The sequence below is a fragment of the Ochlerotatus camptorhynchus genome, unplaced genomic scaffold (assembly GCF_037179485.1).
Source record: "Ochlerotatus camptorhynchus isolate MF236.1 unplaced genomic scaffold, CSIRO-AGI_Acam_v1.1 ptg000574l, whole genome shotgun sequence".
Classification (NCBI taxonomy): domain Eukaryota; kingdom Metazoa; phylum Arthropoda; class Insecta; order Diptera; family Culicidae; genus Ochlerotatus; species Ochlerotatus camptorhynchus.
In genome coordinates this window covers 956,089-973,319 of record NW_027041055.1, presented here as the reverse complement: position 1 = coordinate 973,319, position 17,231 = coordinate 956,089, and the positions used below count along the sequence as shown (strand labels likewise).

The following is a 17,231-nucleotide window of genomic DNA, read 5'->3' as shown; positions in this document are numbered from 1 at the left end:
CGTACAAATTGACCTATATTTTGACTTAAAAAGTGCATCCGATGAAACATTTCATTAGTAGTTTCAAAGTGACGGGAAAAGTCCCCTCTTTCGAATGGTAATGGTTGCTGGAATTCCGAGTGTTCGTTTAAATGCTATTCCATTAAAAACACAGTGGGCTAGTGGGTCGAGTTAGGAATAATCGTGAAATTATGTAATAAAGTAAATTAGGAAACAATTCAGCTGAACACATTTTTTTTTAATAGCTGGATCTTCATTGACGACTGACTTATTCAATCGATGTCAGTTGGTACTCAATCACGCATCTCCCGAGTAAGTTAAGGAGCCTTCGTTATCAACCAGTGTATGCGATGTGATCGTTCGCTTTGCTTTTCAAGCGGCACAGTCTTACTTTACTGTCTGCACAGTTAGCCAAGAAGCAGCTTTGTTCAAAGCTGTACGAGGCAGTTTAAACCGCCACGCGCCGTCGCGATTACTTACAACTCGATTCCGCCGCTGAAGACTAGGGTTGAGCACTACTTCGGAATTAGTGCCTATTTTCCTATCGAGCAAAAACATAAACGTTAAATGAATCATACGTTTTGTACAAAGTATTGTTCAAAACCTACAAAACAAAGTTTGGGAAATGCAGGTAATGTCGGCCTGTGTCCCTAATTTGGGCCCATACATAAATTCAGCAATCGACTAAATTTTCAATAGCAACGAAAAATGTCCATTAGTAACGTTCCAATAACGCGTTCATCTAGATAAAATTGATAAACAGCAGATTTTTAGCGATGGGCCCAATATTAGATCCATAGGCCAACATTAGAGACATTTTCCCTATATAAGAACGCACAATATTAATATGAATATCCATTCTTCTAGAAAACAAGATAAGCATTCTTAGCAAATCCATTATTTTCTGCCTTCATCCGTATGACGAAGTGTATCCAATGACGCTTCAATGTATTTGGGCAGAATTGGAATCAAGAAGCAGTGTTAGATTTTTAACAATATCTCAACAATTTGTGACTCTTTATCAAATTTAGAAGTTATTTTTTATAAGAACATTCCATTTTTGTTCAAACCCGTTCGGAAAATAGAACTAAAGTGCCGGTTGTGCTTAGTATGACGGAAATAAGATCTTAACCCTATCTTCTCCTCTCACCGGCTACAACGTCCATCAATTCAAACCCTCACATAAAGAAACTGCAATGTAATGACCACTTGTTGCTGCTGGCGTCGGGGTTTTTTTTTCGCTATTCGCAAAAACTCCTACCACGTCGGCATCGTATCACGGGGGCTGCCACATACACAACATGATTTGCTTGTGACCTAATCGCAATGTGTCTCCCATGCTCAGCTTTCATTATTCAGGTCAGACCTTGATCTAATACCATTTTTGCGCGCGCGCGTGAGTCGTTTTGGAAATGACAATGACAGTAGGAAATAGTCCTACAGTCCATACTATATTATTGAGGCGCTATCAATTGACCATCTTTGTAAGAATGAATATTTTTGCCCGCTAACGAACCTCTAGGAATTTGAAAACGGAGGGAGCTCTATGATTTGAAATTATGACTTTGATGTTTCATAAATTATCACCGGGACGAATCCAGCGCATACTGGATATCAACATCCAATGGCAACGGTAGCGGGGCAGTTGATTGAAGCGCGCATATCCTTCCATTGAGGCTAATTGGGACAAATTGAGACGACGATACATTTCTGTTATTTTTATTAGCTTTGGTCGCCAATTTCACTAATGCCTAGGGACAGTAGTGTGTACCTCTCCTCAGTGTAGCGATTTTATCGAGCGATAAAAATATAGTCGTGTCACGGAATGTCGCAGTTTACTGGAAGGTATGTCGCTTTCAACCTATAGTCTATTAATAGCTTCATAGGCGTCAAAATGGTTTTTCGCGAGGGAATTACGGAAAATGTGTATTAAATGAGTATGGTTATTAAAGGGATGGTGTCGTTTTCTCAGAAACGCAAAGAAACGATCAAAGGAAATTAGTATTTTCCGTTTGAAATCATTCAAAAACTTTCAATTGCACAACAAGTAGTGCGAGCTGTTGACGATTCATTGATTCATATTGCCAAAAAGAGTAAACACATATCTAGACTAACATTTGAAAGGGGCGGAAGAGCCAACATGTAAACAAACCATATTTTGCCAAATATAGAGAGAATAGTACACAAACTACTCGATAAACACGAAAAAGTACAAGAAAATATCACTTCAAATCATCAAAAACGTTTCTTCTTACATGGCGTATTTCCAACTTTCAACTCTATGATGAATCTGATTGTTACGCCTTGCACCAGAACTACGAATTATATCGTTTTAATATGCCAAATGTTTTGATTCTGTAGTATCTAGTCACACCCGATTCATTTGAAATGCATCCGATTGATAGTTCACGTGTAAACAACGAACAAAAAGAAGACCAAAAAATCTCCGGGCGTAATTCCACTCTCACAAAATTTGCGAACGAAGAACCAAGGCGGAACAACAAACAAAAATCTCGAGGGTGTACTTCCACGGCGTATCACCAGTGTTGGCAGTTCAAAGGGTGGAAGATCTGGGGGGTAACAACATGTATGAAATTATCAGGGCGTATGATGTTTTCTTCTCAATTTCACGACAAAGAAAACTTTTTTTGAGTTTTTAGTGATGCATGATGATAGATTACACTATTGACTATATGTCAAGCTTATAAAATCAACCAGAAAATGGAAAGTCGTGAAATAGGATTAATTTTTAGGTCAACAAAATTCAGAAGCGATTTTCTCGATATGATCATTTTGGAATTACGCCCTTTTTAAATGTTAGTCTAGATATCAGTTGTGAAAGCGATTTATGACATTCCAGATTGTTGCGGAACGATTTTGAGGTATTCATTCTAATCGCATTATTTCCGATCAACAATGCCGACCATAAATCTGTTCCAATTTACAATCATCAAATCAAAACGTTTTGTTTATATGCGCGTTAATATTTCTACTCCGACAGGTGTTTGGGGCTATTGAGTTCTCGAAAGTGGTTTAATATGGATGCAAATTATTCTCCGAAGGACAGTTATTAAACTGGAACTATCTGGTACCGTGCGGGACCGAAATCCGTACAGCACCGAAATCCGTACACCCTGTTGAATTTGTTTATTTATATGCATCATAACAATGTAAATATTATACATGAATACATATTCATGTTCATTCATGCATTAGCTTAATGTCTACGTCAACAATTAAGCAGAATGTCATGCAATTAAAATAAGAAAAATAAAAACCTTAACACGTGTCGGGCATTTCTGTCAATCGGTTGCGTTCTTAACGATTTTCTAAGAAAATCTCTCGGATTTACTTCAGTTTGTTAAGCGTATTTCAGTGATGTTTGCAAGTAGTTTCCTGAAGGTCGATCGAAAAGGTTAGTGTTTATCGTTTTATATCTCAATTCTAAGCAATGGATCGTTCATATGGTATTTATTTATCAAAATTAGTACTGTACGGATTTCGATCCATATATAACAGCTGATTCTAAATCCATACACTTGTGCATCACTAATGACGATTCTACTTTATCCAATGTTTTTCAGCAGATCATGGAAACTAAATACACGCCGGAGGATTTGGAGAAGACTATGGCAATGATGCGTGCGGAGAAACCTTACCAAGAAGCATCCAGGGATTTTGCCGTTCAATTCACCACCATAAGAAATGCCGCATTGAATCGCTACTCTCTTATTTTATTCGTATTGTAAACGTTATATTATTAATATCTTTTAATGAAGAGCGTCAAGAACCAGCCAAAAAGTAAAACAACGCAGCTCCCCTACAGGATATCACCAACACGCATATACAAATTAGGGACCAAGCATAAATGACGTAGCATTTGAGGGGGGAGGTGAGGGTTTCAGAATTTGTGACCGGCCATGTATTGGATATAGCCAAATACGCTACGAGGGGGGGGGGGAGGAGTATAAAATTGATCAAAAATATGCTACGTCATTTTTGGATGCTCCCTTACAGAGAGCAGACAGAAATGGGACAGAGAGCATTCCCAGCAGTAGCTACCAGCGAGGAATGATCGGAAATACACATGAAAGTAGTGCGGGCGAAAATTGATAAAGAGAACGCAAAGAAACAAAGGATTGAGAAACGACAAAAGAAAAAGGTTGAGCGAGAGAGGAAGAGGAGGAAGAAAAGGAAGAAGAGCAAAGAAAGTTCCCTAATAAACATATACCATGAACGAACTTTATCCCGGATGGGTAAACTTTCCCACAAATGGTTTGGATGATACCCCGAACATGTCGTTAAGCTCTCTATTATGGTTATTTTTATTAGGGTTGGAAGCAAGAAAGCATTATAACTTGAAAAGGCAATGGTAACAATGGAGAAGAAGCAGAAGAAAGCTGTGGAAAAGAAGCAATGAAGGATCTGTATTTTTATGATTATTACTCTCTTGACGTATTAAATTAAATTAAGTTAAAGTCGTTATTTTACCAATTTTAATTTTCATGCACAAAACGAAAAACTAATCCTTGATGTCAGTTCATTGTCTTTTTTTGTTGGTTTCTAAGATGGTTGTATTTTTCTTTTACTTATCCGCCATTATAGGGCTACCATCTTAGGAACCGGTTAATTTATCGCTTGATTCCAGTGGGTTGGTGGAGTTTCAAAGTATGGCGCATCTTGCACGTTATCACATGTAAATTTCAAAAACCTCGAAGTTGTGATCGGAGGAAAACTCCAGTAAGAATATTTAACCCAAAGCACTGGTATAGAATAAAATTTGGAAGAAATTAATCCTTAAACATGATATTAGTTAGCATAAAAATCCAGAACAGTTACCTTCTTAAATAAAAAGAATACAGTTACCTCTCCTTTGAATCGATTGGAGCATCAATTAATCTAACGCTGATATCATTAGTTAAAAAAGTAAAAGTAAAATAAATGAACTTGAACTTTTGACGAATGATTCTTATGTAAAATCGTGCACTGAATTCAACAATGTAGTCGAAAAAATGTCAGTAGGATAGTTTTTGAGATAAAGCTAAAAAAAAAATTCACTTTAAACAAGTTTGATTACTATAATACAAATATCTCCGGTTGTAATGAGATTATATCAATTATTTTAACGCTAAATTAGAGGTAAGAAATTTTTTCGTTCGATCAATTGAACATCAATTGTCAGTGAGATTGATGGTATTGTTGTTAGTTAATAGTTTGTTTTTTAAGTTTTCCTAAGAAAAATTGAATTTCTGCTAAGTTTTTAAGCAATGTAAATTGAAATGTTTATGGTGGTTCTACCATTACTCTCACGGAAAAATAGTGTGTTAAAATTTTATCACGTTTAATTTGGCGTTAAAATAATTAATATCACTTCATTGCAGCCAGAGATATTTGTGTTTTAGTTTTTTTTTTAACGTGAGATTTCATTTTTTAGCAAGGGAAGGAGGGGCATAGTGAACAGGCGGGGCATAGTGAGCATCCCGTACTTTGGCTCTGGATCTCCAACTGCATGAAACAAATCAACTGGTAGTAGGATCAATATCATTAAGATATTGATCCTACAGCCAACAAATTTGTTCTGAACGGCCAGAAGTCCAAGCTGGAGCACGCGCGATGCTCACTATGCCCCACCTGTTCACTATGCCTCTCTTAACCCTATATCTCCAAAACTATCCTACCGAGATTTTTTTGGACTACATTTTTGGATTCAGCGCACGATTTTACATGGGAAATGACCATCAGCGTACAAAGTTCAAATATGCTGTAAACTAGTGTATTTAAACGAATATAGCTGTTTTGGACTCTTAGCCAAGCAACTACAAAAAAATCTTTATTCAAGATAGCAACACGTTTTTTTTTCATTGATTTGGATCGATTTACATTCATGTACGGATTTTGATTCATGACTGTACGGATTTTGATTCATCCTCAACACAGTGTACGGATTTCGATTCAAAACTGTACGGATTTTGATTCAATCGTAAAACGCTGTACGGATTTTGATTCAAGATATGTGCAATTTAAATCCTTTTTTCTAATAATTAAAGGTAATTTTAAGACCTGGTGTTTGCAAATATTGGAAAAATAAAGATAAATGTAAAGGAAAAAGATGTGATACAGAGCATAATGTGATAGCATTATTTAGTATTGACCGTAGATGATTCTCTCGTGCTTAGGTGTACGGATTTCGGTCCCGCACGGTAGTCCTCAATTCAGTGTTCTTTGAGATATGTTGTAGTTATGGATTAAGTTTTCATATAGACCTTTTTTCATCTGTATATTTTGTGGCAAGCATGATGATAGTCTATGAGGGTGAAGGGTGAGAACCTACCACCAAGGCTATCGGGATGCTACATTTTGTCCAGTACCCGAGCAAGAACCGATAACTGACCGGTAACATATGAATATCTTAATATGGTATGATATATTGCTTTGGTACGCTTGTGGTATAAAACCTTGTTTTGATATTATTCAGTAGGAACGTAGTGAGCGTTGGTATTGCCCCTGGAAAACCTTGAAAATTGCGCCCCTTGTCAAATGGTTTTTTTTTAGATGCAAGTATTTGTATTGTAAGTAGTGAAGACATTTGACTAATTATCTGAAAAAAACTGCTTATGATCAATCAACTAATGCATACAAATGTATTTCCAGTCAGGTGTTCACATTTTATTTGTGTAAAAATATATATTCTGAGCATAACAACCCGATTAAAATGTGTTTGAAAATATACTTGCTTGAAGAACTAATTTTTGTTGGCCGATGGCTAAGAAACAAGTGTTTAAAATAGTGATTTTTTCTTACACAACAAGCCTTTTTTTACCATTTTACTAGAGCAGACTTGTCATGCACATGTTGTTTTCTTAAAAATTTAAATTTTGTCGAAAAATATAATTTTCAATTATAACCATAATGGTTACATTTCTCCTTCAGTATCTGCAGCGATCGGTCGCTTTTAGCTATAGCTCTATGTTTATATGAGCGTTTAGTTGAATTTTAAGTGATTTCGGCTTTTTGTACAGGATTTATCATCTTAGGTATGAATAAACATTGATTTTCACCCTAATAATCATAATTACCTATGGACAACTGTATTTTTTCCTATCGTATAGAATGGCGAAAAAATCATAATGAAACAATACTCAGAAGAAGCTATGACATCATGTATACGATATTCGATCGAAAACGATATTCGGTCGTGTATTTCTACATTACAATCAAACGGCGAAGATATAGAATAGGAAAAATGTCGTAGCCCATTATTTTTCAAACAGTATTGCAATTACAGTTTAGCTGCAAGCTTGCGTGTGACAGTAAATTATCAAGTATTATGCATAATTTTAACATCTATGCTTATGAGTGGTTAGTATTCATTCTTATCTTATAATTCCATGCAATCCTTCCTTCAAATAACAACTGGGGTGCGGTAAAAATCAGTAGAACTATTTCAAACACATCGTCGTTACTTGAGCGGTCGGAAATCACCTCTTTTTGTCCATGGTGGCGGAGGAGGGACACTCCTCACCAGCCCTCTCCAAAGGGGGAGTTTGGTAAAGAAAGATGATACAACCCATTTGTACCTTCCTACAGTTGTCCCAGCTCGCTTTCTACTTTCTATAGGGTTTTTGATCTAATTTCCGTTCTACTAAGCAGAACCCGCGCTTTACCTCTCTTTTCTTGAACGAGTTTAAAAAAATGGAATATTTCTGTCAAATATGACTTTTAAATTTGTTATTGGATTTGATAAAGAGTCACAAATTGTTGAGATATTGTTTAAGATCTAATACTGCTTCTTGATTCTAAATTCGTTCTACGATTTCAATTCTGTCCTAACGCATTGAAACGCCATTAGATTTTCTTCGTCCTAGGATAAACGTTGAAAAAGGGGATTTGCTAGGAGCGCTTCTTTTGTTTTGAGAACAATGAGCGTAAATATTCATACAATGCGTTCTAAAAGGATTTATGTTGTAGCTAATTAACTAACGCATCCGAACAAGCCTTTTATTAATTTGTGCACGGTGAAATCATTGATATTATTGATCTTTTCTGATCGATAGAACGGAAATAGGTGATTACGACGAAGTGGCGCTCTACCCTATGCAATTTTCACACTGCCGTACTCTAAATAGAACTATCAATTCTATGCTTTCATGTCCTCATCTATCGTATAAAAATTACTACTTTAGTCTGTTATTTGAAATTAGCATCTTCAACTATGTAAGTAGTTACTAAAAAAGTCATACTAAACATATAGTCAAAGTATCAAATAAATGCTAAAATTAGCCAGAAATCAGCTAAATTCTAAACGACATAAATTTATGTCGCACGTATCTTGTCTGCTTCATTGTGCGAAAATGTTCTGCCCCTGCAGAAAACAGTTTTCACTCATAAAATTCTACACATTTTTACTGGCGAATTTCCATGTACTTTCATGTTCCCACACATAAACAGAATCCTCTTAGAAGCACAAATGAAATTTATGAGGCATAAATAGTATGTGTGGTTACACATGAATTGTATGTGTACACATAAGAACTATGTGTCCGACACATATACAATACATATACAATATGCAAAATTTGAAATTTTTGCTCCACAATACTTGAACGATTCCAAATCGGATCCTGACTAACCTCTCAAAATTTGAACCCATTTGGTGAGAAACTGAGATGGCACAAACCATTTGAAGTTAGTATGGGAATTACTACGGTAACACCAAGATTTTTGTTCATGTCTATCTAATAATTCACCATATCGGTCTGCTTCAAAAGCTTTCAACTGTACTTGTAGGAAATTTTCCCAGCTGCAACTTTGATTAAATGCAAGGATCGAATGTTATCAATGGTTTAATGCGCTGATGTCTAATGATCATGCTCAATCAACTGCTCAGCAGGCAACATTGGTGTTTCTAGGGCGTTGAATAGGACAGAAAAATCATGTCTACTATGTCACACTGCAAAATACAGTGTTGCCTACAGAGCAGCTGCTTGATCATGTCATAAGTTTACCAATCTCTTAAATAATTAATAGCTTTTTCCTGTCTCGTTTTACATAGAAACGATCTTGGGCAAAGTTTTAGCTGAGAAAATTTTCTATAAGAATGGCTATCGAACTGTTTCGCAGCTCAATATGAAAAAAGACTAGAAGGCAATGAACAAAAAGTTGAGATTTCCCATAGTAATTTACATGTAAACTTCAAATGGCTTGTGCGAAGTCTGTTTCTAACCAAATGAGTTGTAACTTTAGGAGGCTAATCAGGACCCGATTTGAAACCATTTAAGCACTGTGGAGCGAAAAAGTCAAATTTTGCATCAGTCTAATATACATACCACTCGTCTTTCAACGCTCAGGAAAATGAAATGTTTAAAGGCGTATAAGTGCTTCCTGTTGATAGACGAAAATCATTCATAAGTCGCTTATGAAATGCATAAGTCGAGCCTTATAAAATTCTTAAGTATATTTGCCTCAGTGTATGTAAAAAAACTACGCATCCTTTTATCAAATTGCGCATAAATATAATTTATTTAACCTCAGTTGCAAACAAAGTCACTAACCTCAATTACAACTACAATCTTCGACAAGTTAATGACTAACAACATGCGGTTGCAGGGATATTTTTGTCCGCGAAGAAGAAACAACTTTTACCATGCATAAATGCGTTTTCATGGACACAAATCTCATCATCCAGAAGCCGTGCAGTTCTGAAAATGTATCTCGGTACTCTGTTTTCTGCTGTAAGCACTACTTAACAACACGGCCGTTGAATCTGACTCATATTTGAGTACCATTCACTCAACGTAGGTCACTTAAAGACTGAGTAAATTTTTCTTCGATTTTGGAATATGAGGAAAATCGAGAGAGGTTTCACTCAGTCTATAAGTATACTCCTAGACAGAGTAAAATTTTCGTCGATTTGCCTCATATTCGGACAGATTTTTGAAAAAAAGCGAGGGCCTACATTTGTGCGATTTTGAGTTGATCTCCTCGACCATGTAGCGTTTAGTAAACCATGTTCTTTAAATCCACGCTTACTTTTTTCATTTAATGGCTCAGTCCTGTAGGTCCATATTTTAACACTTATTTTTATGAGATGGATAATATCTAGGTAGGTCATGACTTTTCATACACATTTCCTGGCAGTTGGTGAAAGGTCATTTGGATTCAAGCTGCTGCACGGGTAAGTTGAACATTGATTAGCTGCGCCATGGGTGATTTGCCCATAAATTAATATCGGCTGATTTTTACAATTTTGACTTGCTATTTCGTCTGGTAATGTTGCACACCATCTTGATTTATAAAACTGTAACAAAATGGTCTTGAAAAAAATACAGAACGGCGGGTTTTAAAACTTTGAATGTCCAATTTCTTTCAACACACATTTTCACAACCAAGGACACGCAAGGGAAGTCTGATTATGCTATGAAATTTTGATATAATCTTTTTAATTTCAGATAAATTTTCAGCCCGTTTTTGTCCCTGCAAGTGTTATTTGTATGTTTGTTTGTTCATTAATTTATATGATAAGGCTCAACCGAATTAACTTTACAGAGCCGAGAATTCTTGGTCACTATACAATACATCTTAAAACTATAGTCAAAAGGTACTACACAATAAACACTTTATCTTCCGGTATCCAAAAAGCCTCCTCCATCAGAATTGGAGCCGCTTCCAGTGGTTTCATTGTATGGCAGTTATGCCATCGTGGGGCAAAGCGCTCCCATTGCAGCAATGGACGCAAAACGTGGTAAACACTCACACACTCATCACGAAATGGTTGCTTTCCAAAGTTGACGACGCATCGACCGAAAGAACTGCTGATGAAGAACAATGAGGATGACCACACAATGGTTGCTGCTGAGAAAACAGACGATCGCGTGGCACACATCGAGAGTGGCCTGCTTTTGTCGACAGCCGAGTGAACACTGATATTTGTATGTAAAATGGCACATTTTTCAGCACAAATAACTTCGAAAATATTTGAGGTAAATTCAGGCGACTTCAGAAGAATTATGCACTTTATCAAAGTTAACAACTTAGTCAGGTATTAATTTTTTCCAAAAATAATTATTATAGAAGAACTTATGTACGTTGGTTCACAAAAACGTGTTCAGCATCAATGTTGCTTTATTAATTGTTCTATAACTTTACTGAAGACAACATTAGTCTATTTTCACTTATGTGAAAAACAATTTTTTCCTCACAAAAAATTACTCACAAAAAAGATACTTCCAGAAGACTTTGTTTCCAAAAATTAAGGTATCAGAAAGGTTAATGTTTCCCCAACAAGATTGTGTTGGTAGTTTGCGTGAGAATGCTAAGAGTTTCGACAAATTTACTTTTGAAACTTTGCTTACAAAATCAGATACGTCCTTTTGAAAAAATAATCGAGACTTTTTTCGATCACTGTTTTTTTCCCTCAGAAACAGTGTTGTTTAATTTTTCATGGAGCAGAGTAGCCGAGCAAAGTCTTGCATCAAAATAACAGCATATCGAAATCAAATTTTGATGTCAACTTCGAAGTGAAATCATTATTTGATAGCAGTTTAAGCGCTTAACAACTTTTATAACAAATTTTGTTTTAATTTTTTTGTTAATTTACTCTTCAAAAATATGTTGTTGCAGTTCTGTTTGCGATAGCAGAAAATCTAATTATATTTGCGTACAACTTTATCCCAGCCGTCATTTTGATTGGACGTGATGTTTCCGTGCTACGATTTATTAAAAAAAAAATCGAATAGGGTTGGTGCACCAGTTATGACTATACGTTCCTATTATGAGGTGTTCCAATGATGGCCTATGGGAGTTCCATAGGCCATAATTGGAACACATCATGATAGGAACGTATAGCCATAACTGGTACACCAACCCTTTTCCATTTTGAAAAAAAAAATCAAAATACAAAATGTCCGAATTTTAGCTTAAATGTTAATAATTGCCGATAACAAACAATTATGCAAAGTTTCATGCAAATCAGAGAAGATCGAGTCAACATTATATTTTATTATTCGCTATTTGGCCTGGAACTGCCCAATAGATCACTGCATAATGTCAATTTTTATTTCACCACTACTGACAGCATGGCGCCCCCATCCTGTGGGCAAAAAATTAGAGCGAAGAATAATGTAAGGTGATTTGAATTTTTATCCAAAACTATCGATTTTGGATGCGAATTAAAAAAATTGAAATAATATCTATACCAAATATTTTTTGCAGAAAACTTCCATAGTTCGTTGAAATTAACATTTTCCTGTGTTCAGCATCACATTAAATCACCGTGACGTTTTTTTTTACCAGTGACATCTGTTGCAAAAATCCACCATGCAATTAATATATTGCCACTCACGTCCGATCTTCAATTTTAGAATATCATCAACAAAAGTATTTAACAATTACTTATGTACATATAATGTGATTTTCGTGGTGAATTTGAAATATTTGATCGCATGTCCGGTCGTCAAAAAGTTTTTCATATAATTTTGCAATTTTTATGATAGCCTGATTTTCGAACAAAATTTGTTTCCCAAATGCATTGCGTCGAGAAAATCATCTTGTGATGGTTTTATTCGAAACTGCCATTGTATTTGTTGTATGAAACATATGCAGAGGATGTAATATGTCATATTATAATTTATTTTTGAAAATTAGTCCATTCATCAAAACATATAAATTAATGATGGGGAATATGGATATTTTTACACATACAATATTTCAATGATGTCTGCCGTATTTTCGAGAAATGAACCTGTCATGTTTTTCTCTACATCATGTGTTAAAAATAGAACAATAACCTCCTCCGACGGTGACCTCTGCACGCGAGTAACCATTTTAATTAGTTACTTTCATGCTAGTCCGTCAGTTTAACTGCAATCAAGCACATATGTTCCACATGGTGCGTCGGTCTACACTGTAATGGTTCCAAAGTGCAACTGATTATTAGAAGGAACTGAAATTTATTCTAATCTCCTACCGTGCGCTTTCCACATGTTTGGCTTATCTCCCAATTAAATTTCCATCGTCGTACGATTTACAATTCCAACAGCCTGCACTCATTTGACCAGTGACATAACATGCTAGCGCAAAAAATTGCTACAATCCATCACCGGAAAAGATCTCTGATAAATTTACTATGGCAAATATTTATATGCACTTATCTCCATGACGGAACGGACAGACACCATTTCGCCATTCACTGTTACCATTCAACTACGCAGTCCATATCTCGAACCACCCTAGTCATTCTCCGGTATTACGCGTTGTTTACACCGTAAACACTGTCCGCAAATATGTATGCTCTTTTAGTAGCCACTTACTACCGTTAGCATCATATCACATTCTCTTTAGCAAATACGCACGATAACCCTAGCCGTCTGATTGCCGTGACATATTTACATCCAAATCTTGCCGTCACCACGTGGAGGTGAAGGTCGTTCTTTGCACTACTTTACGCTAAAGGCGCTCGTCATCTCGAGGTTTACACGCGGGGGGTACTTACAAAATAAACAGTAGATTTTCACTTTCAGTTGTGACGACTTCAGGAAATCAACTGCCAGTACATATCATATTTTCGTTAACAGGCGATTGACTATATGGCATAAGGCGAGGAAAGCGAACGGTTCTCGTCGAACAGCTGTTCACGACTGCCAAATCTAAGTCGTACTTTCGTTCGTTCGGAGTTATGCGTTAATCGACGTTTTCGTTTTCGTTCGCAGTCACCAATACTGACGAAAGAAAGGACTTCACTTCTTCTTCCCTCCGACCTTGCTCCTCTGGCGCATCATGTAAGCATTGGGGGGGATTGGCATGCGTATGCGAAGGTAGTGATGGGAGTGGGGTGACGACGACGGTGAATGGAAGCGTCTAGATCACATAGTGGCGTTCGAAATGAAAGCAACGGAAGTAGATTTTCATGCAGAACAACCTGATTTTGATAATGTAGGTATATAACATACAACGACCGAATAAGGACAAGATTCAGCAAAGCCTTGTTAGCCTTTTTAGGGGCACAGAATTCTACTCGATACTATTAGCATTTCCAGCTTCGAATTCATTGCGAAGGTCGTCAGTTGTGTTACAGTACCAGAGGAAATGTAAAGTGGAGAAACAAATCGAAAAACTTCCGTGAATGATGTCCTTAAACAAAAGTGGCGACATTTCGTCGATTATAGACTGTAAGGGAGAAGTTTACCTTGAATGTTAATTTCAAGGTGGTTTTGAATGAAAAAGAGAAGCTGATAATAGTTGTGTAAAATCAACAAGTAACATGGTTGACAATTGTATTGCTTTTGAAAAGTTAACCAACCAATAGGCCAGGGTGTGTATGCAGTGATTTATTATTGAATTATTATTTTCTGGGAATGAACATTTTTACTGGTGAAAATAAATTTACACCGAGTTATGAAACCATTGTAAGACATATACTATCTAGACTGCAACAGTTGTTCTCGATTTTGATGCTTTGTTAGTTTTTTATCTCGAGATTGGTTAATGGAAGAAAGTATACAATTTCTTATTAGTGAAAAGTTTGGGTAAAGTTTGAAATAATGCAAGAATATTTTTTGTAGATGAATTACTTCATAATCTACAGTCGGTTTGTTCAAAGATTCAACATCATCATCTTTACGGTTATCTTGCACACCACTGTTCTTATGCGTCATGCACAATGCGCTGCGCATGCCTGCGCCATAGGGTGAACGGTTCACAATATGATTGTTACTATCACTTTGAGGAATCTATGCTGAAATATTTAGAAGCCGACACACGCTATGTTTTACCCTTTGTCTGTACCTTGGGGTCGATTTGACCCCAGGGTACTTTGTCCGGCTAGATCTTTTTTATTTGACAATGAATTTATCTACTTCTATCTCACGATAGATAGGTGTGCTCTTGTAAATTTGGAGTAATTTAAGTTAAAACTATTAGAAAAAGTGGGATCTCGGATTTCTGAACAACTTCGTAAAAGAAGTATGCATTGTGAAGATCTGGTGCACAGCAAATCAAAGTTGAAGCACTTCAATCGTGTCAAAAATATGGTGTAATATTACTTGCCAAAAAGGACAAAATTACTAATAATGCTCCCCGAGAGAGATTCCCCCCCCCCCCCCAATTTTCGCTTCGGAGCTAATTGATCATCGGGGTGAAATTGATCATTATGGGTTGCGTTTTTAGTTGTCACGTAGAAAATTTTCGGTGATAGAACTCAGGAGAAATCTTGATAGCAGTTCATCATGAGGCTCCAATGATTGCGTTGACGAGTTTCTCTTATCAAAAAGTAGATTTACTACATAACGACCCATTTAACTGACAATACCTGAAGGCTAAGCCCAATCGCTTGGAAGGGAAAGACTTTGCGAAAATGGAGAGAAAAAAGATATCTACAGTCTACTAGTGGGAATCGAAGCCACACCTCTCAGTGCGCTAGACGGGCGTTCTACCAATACGCTACGGTCTCTTCCATTCGAGCCAGGCATGTCTAAACACATCCCTGCTTACTGCCTTTTACCGAAGACAAAAAATCAAGAGGACTGGCAACTTTACCAGTATCCAAGCGACAGATACAGTAGCGCTGCGCTTGAGTGAAGGTGGAAGCAACGCATAGAAAAATGAGCAAATACACAAACCCTTCGTCTGAGGATGTAATCTTTGCTATCAAATTCGTTCGAAGCATTTACCTTTGAGCGGCAGATGACACGATTGTAACTGTCTCATAGCGTTCGTATGAGAAAATGGAAGAGTTGCCAGTCTTCTTGATTTGTTGCCTTCTTTTTTACACACCACCAAGAGTATTGAGTTTTACACTCCGTGCCAGTGCTCGATAGCAAATACCAAACGTAGCAAATTGTATGATTCTTCGGCAATCACCGAAGCCGAGTGTTGCTGATTTCAGCAAATACCGGAGCCGACTGTTTTCGATTTCAGAAAACACGCTTGTGTTTGCCACCTTGTTCGCTACGGTTGATCCAAGCACATGATCTCATCCCTCAGGTATCGTTTTCGAAAAATAAATAGTGTACTCAACAATAGCCAGGAACACCCGTTATATGAGTTTCCGAACCGTATAACTGAGTTGAAGATAACTTTGGCGCTTTTTGAGCTATTCTACGTCATTTTTGTAGTTATAAGCTAGATATAAGCTGATGTCTCTTTTGGTGTTATGACGTTTTAATAGATATTGCGGCGTTTTAAAAAGCCATTTAAGCATTTTGAGGTCATTTTTTCGATTAAGACCATTTGTACACGCAAACCAAAAATGTATTACAATGAAAGTTAGTTCCGTTTCCTATCATCCTCAGTTCATGAACATCGCAGCGAATGTTAGAAGTTGACCTTGCTTGCAGACGATGCAATGATTTTTAATCTTTTTTTTATTCTGTGTTCTGTCACCTACACAAGCAAGCATTTGCCTTGATTTTTATGTCTAACATGGCAGAACGATGCACACACTTGCTTCGATTCTCTCCAGCAGAAAAAGCAAACGAAGTCAAGTATGCGAGGGAATGAGCGCTTCTTGATTGCTTTTAGCATATCCATACCCCGAAAAATAGAGAGAGCAGTGGAGAAAGCACAGGTCTGATAATCGTCACGTTCGTGGTTCGAGTCGGCAACCTTTTTCGACTGGTTAATTTCGCTCACTAATATACTCCACATTTTTCTTTCTCCATTTTCTTGCATAGGACCGATGCTCGGTATATAGCATCCTCGGCTTATGCGGTCTCCACTAACATCCTCTGAAGGTGAACCCCACATAATTGTAAGCGAATCTTACATCCTCCGGTTGGGTGTATAAGGCTATTTTAGGTCAGAAATCGATTTTTTACCATTTATTCGTTTTGAGGTGGTTTTCTAATATGTTTGAATACTATTTTATTGTTTTGGTACTACTCATGAGTTTTGATTACTCTTTCAGTGTTTTTGGATCATTTGCGCTCCGGCCGTTTTTGGACTGATTTGGCGTTTTAGCTCAATTTTGTCGTCTTTTGCATTTTTTGTAAGTGACTTTTAAACCCATTTCAGTACCCACCACCAATCAGGCTAAGGCCTTGTTGTCCTCTGCTGCCCGAAGAAGTCGTCTCCACACTGCTCGATCCATGGCCACACTTCGCCAGCCTCGTAGTCTGCGAAGGGTCCCGCAGGTCGCCTTCTACTTGGTCGATCCACCTTGCCCGCTGCGCGCCTCTTATTCTTATTCCTGTTGGGTCGCTTCGAGAACAATTTTCACTGGGTCGTCGTGCGGCATT

General features: G+C 37.0%; 1 protein-coding gene across 3 annotated transcripts in view; it reads right to left on the bottom strand.

The window, feature by feature from the left end:
- The window catches only part of LOC135713619 (facilitated trehalose transporter Tret1-like), a 51,798-nt gene that overhangs the window by 10,761 nt on the left and 23,806 nt on the right, over positions 1-17,231 (bottom strand). The window contains exon 1 of one of the 3 annotated variants that reach the window (XM_065236757.1): positions 13,486-13,593. The exons of 1 other annotated variant lie outside the window; for it this stretch is intronic. The gene's annotated coding sequence lies outside the window, so the exon portion shown is untranslated. Of the gene's footprint in view, positions 1-13,485; positions 13,594-17,231 lie in introns of those variants that run through there. One more of the 3 variants, XM_065236758.1, reaches the window with a different exon arrangement.